At 34.0% G+C, this 10,554-nt stretch overlaps 1 long non-coding RNA gene across 1 annotated transcript; it reads left to right on the top strand.

The window, feature by feature from the left end:
- Positions 1-584: 584 nt before the first annotated feature.
- LOC113333334 lies at positions 585-3,705 on the top strand. The gene is made up of 2 exons (XR_003351938.1): positions 585-780; positions 3,343-3,705. It is a non-coding gene; the product is annotated as an uncharacterized LOC113333334 (long non-coding RNA).
- Positions 3,706-10,554: the final 6,849 nt, after the last annotated feature.

Genomic DNA, 10,554 nt, shown 5'->3' with positions numbered 1-10,554 from the left:
AGGCACTTCCATTGTTCTCCTTTTAAGCTTGGCTTTGAATTTTCCCGGATGGGCGCTAAAATGGATAACAAACCTTAATTAGTTTTCCAAATTAAATAAATATGATTCTACTACACAATGTGATAAGTCACCTATAAGTGGACAAGTTTACAGGAAGCTATTGGACATACACAGTGTAAAGTTCGGCACTTAGATATTTATCAATATGAGTCGAACAATGTGTAAAGACCCTCAATCTATTCAACGCTATTTGACTGGTCTAGATGTGATCAAAAGACGTTTTAGCCGCTAATAACTCGATTAGTTTAACACAAACGTTAATTATTAGAAATTCATATAACAAAGATCTAGGTACGAAACTAGTATCATTGAATAGGTATTGAAAAGTTATGCGAAATGGGCTACTCGAACGTGTCATTCGGATGCCGGACAGAAACGATACGAGACTCGGTAGATGGAGTAGAATTAGTCAAGTCATAGTTGACCGTCGCCATAGACCGACCTGTGCTGCCCTTATCAATCGAGTGGGTATATCGGTGAAATTCCTTGGTCTTATCCCCTCAAACCAAATCTAACAAAACCCATTCTTTCTCTTTATTTTTCTTCTTCTTTCTTCTTCTTCTTCTCTGGTTTTATTCTTCTCCTCTCTGTTGATTTCAATCTCAGAGATTTGAGATTCTTCTGTTAGAGAATTTATCGTAGACCTAGTTTACTTGATGATATGAAGAAGGAGGTGATGTTATTGAAGCCGAGTGAGTTCTGGAAACAACAGAGCTTTGGGTAAGTTAAATTAAGGTTTTGTAATTGATCGAAATTTCTTTATGAAATTATTTTCTTTTGATCGACTATAGAGTGGGTTTGTTGATAATTGAGGTGTAGATAAATTTATGAAGTTTAATTTCGATTTCATAAAAAGTTAGGGTTTTTGTTCTTCCCTAGAAATTAGGGTTCTTGTGAATTAGGGTGCTTGGATCAGAATCAGTAGATGAAGAAGATGAATATGATGAGTTAATAGTGACAGTTGAAGAGTGATAGAAGAATAGAGAATTCAGAGAAACTGTTGTTGTTGTGATTGAAGTTACAGGGGAGATGAACCAGATTCTAGGATAGTTAGTAACTGATTGAGAATGAATTTGAGAATGTGTTTCAAGTAGATTTTAAGTATTGTGAGATGTTATTGTTGATGCAGTTATAGAGATAGTGGTGCTGAGTTAGTGAAGCTGATGGTGTTGTGTTTGGAACTGGAATTCTTGTTAGTGGTTTAGAATTATAGTTGCGACAAGAAGACTGTTTCTACTAAACTGGTGCTGCTAGTTGTGTTGGAAGTTGCAGATGGTTGGGTTGTGTTGGTTGAGTTAACTGTATTACAGTTACAGATGGTAGGGGAAGTTGTTAGTTTCTAAATTTGAGTTACCAGACTGCTGACTTGAGAAGAATGGAAATGAAGCTGAGACTCTGGTGGTAATAGGGTGTAACTGTTGTTGATGAAATTCAAGTTGCAGGTGGAGGACATGAATGATCTTTTGGTGTTCTATTAGCAGAAATTAAGCAGGTGTTTAGTATTGCAAGTGTTGATGAATTTCAGATGGGTTTGGAGTTGTGCTTTTGAAGTGCAGATGCTGTTTCAGAGTAATTGATAACGTTGGAGTTTAGGGTATTAGAACTTATAATGGTAATGATGTTTGTATGTTGCGGGGAATAGATTGAGTTGTAATGAAGTGACAAGGGTTATGGTTGCACAAATTGAGTTAAGATGTTAGATGAATGTTAGGCTAAAGAATGGAATTGGTGTTTGGAGTTGCAGGTGATGTTTGGATTAACATAAAATACAGATAGGGATGTAAAGTGAAATGAGTCTTGTTGGCTGGATATGAGTGTATGTTTTTGTCTAAGAGATTGAAATGGATAACAACTGCATGTACAAGTGGGTTATGCCCAGATTATGAAGCTATGTATAGATGTGAAGAATATGTTATCTAGAGCTAGGAATCAGAGTGTAGTGTTTGATGAAAACAAGACTTTGGAGATGGAAGTTAGTTTGTAATTTAGAGAATTGTGTATAGTTATAATGTTGTAAAGACTGTGTGTTTGTATTTGTTTTTGATTGTGCTTTATATTTTATGTTTGTGCAATAGTTTGTGGCATGAGCTTATGGATCAGGCTTGTGTTTGAAACTTGTTAGTCATCCTAGTCAGTTTGTCTGACTGACTCTGTTCTTAGTTGTCTCAGGATCTCTAACTGAGTTGAATCAGTTGACTCATTGAACCTTGACTTGTTAACTTTGACCTGACCCTGACCTTCATCTTGACCTTGACAGGACGTGGACTGTTAGTTTGACCGTTAGTGACCGTCATTTGACTTAGATGGACTAGGCCTTAAGTAAATGGGACGAAATTAGTTGACTTGGGCTTAAATCTAGTTTTCCTACTTTGATGAGTTGGACCACTTGAGGTCTGAATTAGCATTTGATTCATTCTACAAATTTGTAGATATTCATAAGACATATCTAATGAACTATAGAACCAACCTAGTTGAATTAGTAGACCTTTATTTGTACTAAAGGTAGACAATGAAAAGGTGTAGAATCATTAATGGATTTAGAACCGCTAGATAGTTCACTTAGCCTATAACTAGAGTATTGTATGGAAGTGTGTTATGAGCCTTCTATGAGCCTTTTGGCTAATCTTTAGAATGCTTGTGTGATTAATAATTAGTCGTTATTAACAACGATCGATTCAAAGGACGATCCAGTGGATTATGGATCTCAAGGTATGCGAGGCTTGTCATCAAAAGAGGTGGGAATCGATAACGAACTCTCTTGTATTCATTATTGTTTTACAAATATATATACCTTATGAAATGCATGCATATCTTTGTTACTATATGATAGTGTATGCATGTATTATATGTGTGTAATACAAACTAGTTTTCCTTTAGATTTTCGGATGGGATTGGATCTTTAGAAACAACTGATATCTGTGTTTTGGGAGTATTTACTTATTTTCAAAAGTGATTTTTTCCATTGACTGGGAAGTGGTTACAATCTTTACTTATTGTTAGCATGAAAGGGAAAAGGTTTCCTTTTGATTGGTGTGTGATGTGGTTGCCCAAAAGTTATATCTATGCGCTAAAGGAGTGAAAATTGCTGCCAACTAATAAACTATATAGGTGTGTACTCGTGTCACCGAATATTACTTTCCCAATTTCTGTACGGGCAACGCATGTCTCATACATGCATGTTTACTGTTCTTTTAAAATACTTTCAAAATCTATTATATTATGTTTTGGTATTTAGAGAGAATGATGTTGAGAATCTTATATAAGATTGTTGGATTTATGCAGGGATGGTAAAGGGGGCTCTCCACTGTGTAAGCACTTCGATCGGATATAATATTGTTACCATTAGATCTCTTTAGATCTTGATATGTAGAGTGCGCGTAGAATAAGGTACTGGTAAGGTACATATAGTTTATGACTTGAGGACGGAAACCTCATGGGCGCTTTAATGATCATTGAAGAATCTGCAACAGTCATGCCTTGCTACTCCGAAGGAAGACGTCGCTCAACTATTATTTATGTTGTGAATATATGCTGGTTTAATGGTTGGTAGAATTTTATATTTTCAGTACATTTACTATCTTAATATGTTTTATTCTGTTTTCCGTTTTTCTAACGGTTTTCAGTAAAACCCGCATTGTCTTTAAATCATTCTAGTGATTATTTGAAAGTTAGTTGTTATTTCTACGGGACACCACTTTTAGGGATGCTGTGCTCACCCATTCCCACTTTCAGTTTCAGAGACAGATCAAGTTGTGCACGTGGCGATGAAAGCTTTGAGGGTTTGGTTTCGTTAGTTGGTTAGCTTCCGCTATGTTTATTTTGTGTTTATATTCTATTTGTAAACCAACGCACTATTGAATATGTATCATGTGAGAGGAGTTCTTGTATTAATTTCATATAGGGTTTTAGATTCAGGTTAATCTTTGTTTAGAACTTTTACCTTAGTGTTTTGAATAGATGTTTTAGATCGTTAGTGCCTCATTCTATAGTTAATCTCTTGGATTAGTCAGTTGTTAGCTTTGGGGGTGCTACAGACTTGGTATCAGAGCTCACTATTAGATCTTACATGGGCGACAATAGGGTTAGCTAGTGAAAGATAATGAACTAGATTAGTTTAGAACTGGGTTGGGTTTGTGAGATAAATCTTAATCACTAAAAACAACCAAGAACTAAAAGATTTTTGTATTGAATTGATTGATTGATTTTTATAACATGTTGATTGCTTATTCCTTGTTTTGTGTGTATATATCTATGAAGTAAAAATTGTAGGCTTAAACCAATTGTGGTATAAGTTATAAATTTAAATAGATAACTAGAAATTAGTTATTCTCAATTAAATGATACTTAAATAATCTAGCACTGGAGAATAGTGAGGTTTGAAATTCTGGTGTGTTTGTGTTGTCTTTGTTCGTAGGAAACCATCGTCGGGTCTTGCTAACCTGGACAGGCCAACTACAAGCTTGGATTACCATTCATATTAGGAAGACTTACTTCTATTAGTGAACTGATATATCCCAAATTTTATTTAGAAGCTGATAGGATACCTTTTCTCATAATTAGAACATTTTCATCTATCGAAGTAGATATGAAGTTAACTGGTAAGAGTAGCTAAGACAATAGTTCGACCATTAGTATTAATAATAATAAATGACAATAAGATCACTAATACTTATAATAAAAGTAATATCAACACTTATCTAATACTATTGTATTGAACTTTATCTAACTAAAAATCCTATTAGTAAGTATATAATGGCAAAAGTAATAATTAGGATCAAGTAGTTACGCAAAATTATTATTAATTATCTACGGTTAGATTTTGTAAATTAAATAAAATTATAAATACCTTCTTGTGTTTTCAAACCAGATAGTTAATGTAAAACTTATTAGATTAGACCTAAGAACGTGGGGACATACAACGTAAAATAAAAAGACTAGAATTACTAGTAATCTTATACCCAAAATTAACTTTAGTTTAATAACTGATTTAATTGATCATTAAAAATTAAACAAACATACATGAGGAATTAGTAATAATATTTGGATGTTTAGTGCGACAATAGACTTGAAGAAAACAAATTCGTAAATTAATAGGATACTTTACATTAAAGACTATTAGAATACATTATATTTTTATGCAGACTCAAATTGAAATAATATTAAGTTACCAACGCTAATATTTAATAAGATAGGTATAGTATATAGACTCGATATGATTAGGCAAAATCAATTATAGTCATACTTAGAAAATTAAGACTTAGTGTACCAACGGGACTATTAACAAACTAATAACGATAATAATAAAGATATAGAAAATAGTAGCACTGCTGATAATAATATTTCAATAATTTTGTTAATAGCAAATTTATAGTAGATAATAATATTTGGAAAATTTATATATAGTATAACAGTAAGTTAAAATATCAGATATTATAGATTTAAGTGAAAACAAATTTGGATTAGCTATATGAATAAAAATGTATAACAAATATAGAACTACATTAAATTAATAAATTACTAAATATTAACTTATAAATTTTAGCGTGGAGAACTTAGACATACTTATATGTTAGAAATTAATTCAGTATAGTGAGCTTAGAGACAATCTTATTATGAAATAGAAAATTAGTGATTGGAACTTAGAACTACAAATTATAGATTTTAGTTGTAGAAACCCAAATAGGCTTGTGTTTCTTTCCTTGATGTTTTGACTCATTTAAAATGAGTTATTTTCTTTCAATGCGTTTGTAAGTATGGGCAATACTTATATTTGGTTGAGATATAATTTTTCTCTATAAGGTTGGGAGTTTTGCGGAAAAGAAGTGTGCTTCGATTTTCGAGGACGAAAATGATACAAGGTGGGGAGAATGTAAAGACCCTCAAGCTCGTCAACGCTATTTGACTGGTCTAGATGTGATCAAGAGACGTTTTAGATGCTAATAACTCGATTAGTTTAACACGAACGTTAATTAATAGAAATAAATTTAACAACGATATAGGTACGAAACTAGTATCATTGAATAGGTCTCGAAAAGTTATGCGAAATGGGCTACTCGAACGTGTCATTCGGATACCGGACGGAAAAGATACGAGACTCGATAGATGGAGTAGAATTAGTCAAGTCATAGTTGACCGTCACCATAGACCGACCTGGGTTGCCCTTATCAATCGATTGGGTGTATCGGTGAAATTCCTTGGTCTTATCCCCTCAAACCAAATCGAAAAAAATTCATTCTTTCTCTTTTCTTTCTCTTTATTTTTGGTTTTCCCTATTTTCCACCCTCATTTTTCCTATTTCCCATCTCTTCACAATTTTTAAAACTATTTTACTTTTTAAATATGGTTTTTCCTATGTACCATCCATAAAAGTCAAATTATTAGCTATGAATTTATGGCCACAATTATTACCATTTTTATTTGTCTTCTTCTTTAATCTTCCATTTCCAATAAGCAAAATCATTAAAATCATCGATCCCAATTACACACTCTAGGTCAGATTTATATTGATTCATTTAATCTACCTACAGAGGATCATATCTTAAGATAATTTTGCGTCAAAGAAGCACAATAAGGATGACGATTAAGGATTAACAGCCTCTTGGTTACTCACAGACATCATTTACGTGCTTAATTGTAAACAAACAATGCACAGAGGAAGCATATGGGACAAAACCAATCACTTTTTATTTATTAATCATCCAATCAACAATCCTTTGGAGTTAGTTGACCTCATTTAAATCCATCTCATGTTTCCCCGTGAATAAAACCAAGAAAGATTTTTGCAAAGGTGATAACTTCACTAAAGGAACAATGCACTTGCAAAGAGAAAATGTTTATGAAAAATCTTGAAGGTGTTGGTGGATTGTGTAGGCCGTAACTGGGAGGAAGACTCGGTGGTCGATGGTGGAGATGGAGTGCAAGGTTTTTGTGCTTAGATGTAAGGTGATTTGTGTTGGTCTTAAATAAAAAGTCATGAGTTAGTATTTAGGATAAATATGAATTTACGTGGATGGAAAATAGGAAAAGTGAGGATGGGATTTTATATGGATGGGAAATAGGAAAAATGGGGATGGGAAATAGGGAAAACCTTATTTATCTTCTTCTTCTTCTTTCTTCTTCTTCTTCTCTGGTTTTCTTCTTCTCCTCTCTGTTGATTTCAATCTCAGAGATTTGAGATTCTTTTGTTAGAGAATTTATCGTAGACCTAGTTGCTTGACGATATGAAGAAGGAGGTGATGTTATTGAAGCCGAGTGAGTTCTGGAAACAATAGAGCTTTGGGTAAGTTAAATTAGGGTTTTGTAATTGATTGAAATTTCTTTATGAAATTGTTTTCTTTTGATCGACTATAGAGTGGGTTTGCTGATAATTGAGGTGTAGATGAATTTATGAAGTTTAATTTCGATTTCATAGAAAGTTAGGGTTTTTGTTCTTCCCTAAATCAACCAGAAGTTAGGGTTCTTGTGAATTAGGGTGCTTGGATCGGAATTAGTAGATGAAGAAGATGAATATGATGAGTTAATAGTGACAGTTGAAGAGTGATAGAAGAATAGAGAATTCAGAGAAACTGTTGTTGTTGTGATTGAAGTTACAGGGGAGATGAACCAGATTCTAGGATAGTTAGTAACTGATTGAGAATGAATTTGAGAATGTGTCGCAAGTAGATTTTAAGTACTGTGAGATGTTATTGTTGATGCAGTTATAGAGATAGTGGTGTTGAGTTAGTGAAGCTGATGGTGTTGTGTTTGGAACTGGAATTGTTGTTAGTGGTTTAGAATTATAGTTGCGACAAGAAGACTGTTTCTACTAAACTGGTGCTGCTAGTTGTGTTGGAAGTTGCAGATGGCTGGGTTGTGTTGGTTGAGTTAACTGTATTACAGTTACAGATGGCAAGGGAAGTTGTTAGTTTCTAAATTTGAGTTACCAGACTGCTGACTTGAGAAGAATGGAAATGAAGCTGAGACTCTGGTGGTAATAGGGTGTAACTGTTGTTGATGAAATTCAAGTTGCAGGTGGAGGACATGAATGATCTTTTGGTGTTCTATTAGCAGAAATTAAGCAGGTGTTTAGTATTGCAAGTGTTGATGAATTTCAGATGGGTTTGGAGTTGTGCTTTTGAAGTGAAGATGTTGTTTCAGAGTAATTGATGACGTTGGAGTTTAGGGTATTAGAACTTATAATGGTAATGATATTTGTATGTTGTGGGGAATAGATTGGGTTGTAATGAAGTGACAAGGGTTATGGTTGCACAAATTGAGTTAAGATGTTAGATGAATGTTAGGCTAAAGAATGGAATTGGTGTTTGGAGTTGTAGGTGATGTTTGGATTAACATAAAATACAGATGGGGCTGTAAAGTGAAATGAGTCTTGTTGGCTGGATATGAGTGTATGTTTTTGTCTAAGAGATTGAAATGGATAACAACTGCATGTACAAGTGGGTTATGCCCAGATTATGAAGCTATGTATAGATGTGAAGAATATGTTATCTAGAGCTAGGAATCAGAGTGTAGTGTTTGATGAAAACAAGACTTTGGAGATGGAAGTTAGTTTGTAATTTAGAGAATTGTGTAAAGTTAGAATGTTGTAAAGATTGTGTGTTTGTATTTGTGTTTGATTGTGCTTTATATTTTATGTTTGTGCAATAGTTTGTGGCATGAGCTTATGGCTCAGGCTTGTGTTTGAAACCTGTTAGTCATCCTAGTCAGTTTGGCTGACTGACTCTGTTCTTAATTGTCTCAGGATCTCTAACTGAGTTGAATCAATTGACTCATTGAACCTTGACTTGTTGACTTTGACCTGACCCTGACCTTGAGCTTGACCTTGACAGGACGTGAACTGTTAGTTTGACCGTCAGTTGACTTAGATGGACCAGGCCTTAAGTAAATGGGCCGAAATTAGTTGACTTGGGCTTAAATCTAGTTTTCCTACTTTGATGAGTTGGACCACTTGAGGTCTGAATTAGCATTTGATTCCTTCTACAAAGTTGTATATATTCATAAGACATATCAAATGAACTATAGAACCAACCTAGTTGAATTAGTAGACCTTTATCTGTACTAAAGGTAGACAATGAAAAGGTGTAGAATCATTTATGGGCTTAGAACCGCTAGATAGTTCACTTAGCCTATAACTAGAGTATTGTATGGAAGTGTGTTATGAGCCTTGTATGAGCCTTTTGGCTAATATTTAGAATGCTTGTGTGATTAACAGTTAGTCGTTATTAACAACGGTCGATTCAAAGGACGAACCAGTGGATTATGGATCTCAAGGTATGTGAGGCTTGTCATCAAAAGAGGTGGGAATTGATAACGAACTCTCTTGTATTCATTATTGTTTTACAAATCTATACCTTATGAAATGCATGCATATCTTTGTTACTATATGATAGTGTATGCATGTATTATATGTGTGTAATACAAACTAGTTTTCCTTTACATTTTGGGATGGGATTGGATCTTTAGAAACAACTGATATCTGTGTTTTGGGAGTATTTACTTATTTTCAAAAGTGATTTTTTCCATTGACTGGGAAGTGGTTACAATCTTTACTTATTGTTAGCATGAAAGGGAAAAGGTTTCCTTTTTATAGTTGTGTGATGTGGTTGCACAAAACTTATATCTATATTTATGCGCTAAAGGAGTGAAAAAAATTTCCAACTAATAAACTATCTAGGTGTGTACTCGTGTCACCGAATATTACTTTCCCTATTTCTGTACGGGCAACGCATGTCTCATAGATGCATGTTTACTGTTCTTTTAAAATACCTTCAAAAGCTATTATATTATATTTTGGTATTTAGAGAATGATGTTGAGAATCTTATATTAGATTGTTGGATTTACGCGGGGGCGGTAAAGGGGGCTCTCCACTGTGTAAGCACTTCGATCGGATATAATGTTATTACCATTAGATCTCTTTAGATACTTGATATGTAGAGTGCGTGTAGAATAAGGTACTGGTAAGATACATATAGTTTATGACTTGAGGACGGAAACCTCATGGGCGCTTTAATGATCATTGAAAAATCCGCAACAGTCATGCCTTGATACTCCGAAGGAAGACGTCGCTCAACTATTATTTATGTTGTGAATGTGTGTCGGTTTAATGGTTGGTAGAACTTTATATTTTCAGTACAATTTACTATCTTAATATGTTTTATTCTGTTTTCCGTTTTTCTAACGGTTTTCAGTAAAACCCGCATTGTCTTTAAATCATTCTAGTGATTACTTGAAAGTTAGTTGTTATTTCTACGGGGCACCCATTTTAGAGATGATGTGCTCACCCATTCCCACTTTCAGTTTCAGAGACAGATCAAGTTGTGCACGTGGCGATGAAAGCTTTGAGGGGTTGGTTTCGTTAGTTGGTTAGCTTCCGCTATGTTTATTTTGTGTTTATATTCTATTTGTAAACCAACGCACTATTGAATATGTATCATCTGAGAGGTGTTCTTGTATTAATTTCAGAGAGGGTTTTAGATTCGGGTTAATCTTTGTTTAGA

This window comes from Papaver somniferum, unplaced genomic scaffold (assembly GCF_003573695.1).
Source record: "Papaver somniferum cultivar HN1 unplaced genomic scaffold, ASM357369v1 unplaced-scaffold_132, whole genome shotgun sequence".
NCBI lineage: Eukaryota > Viridiplantae > Streptophyta > Magnoliopsida > Ranunculales > Papaveraceae > Papaver > Papaver somniferum.
The sequence above is the reverse complement of the archived record's forward strand: the minus strand, read 5'-3'. Positions and strand labels throughout refer to the sequence as shown.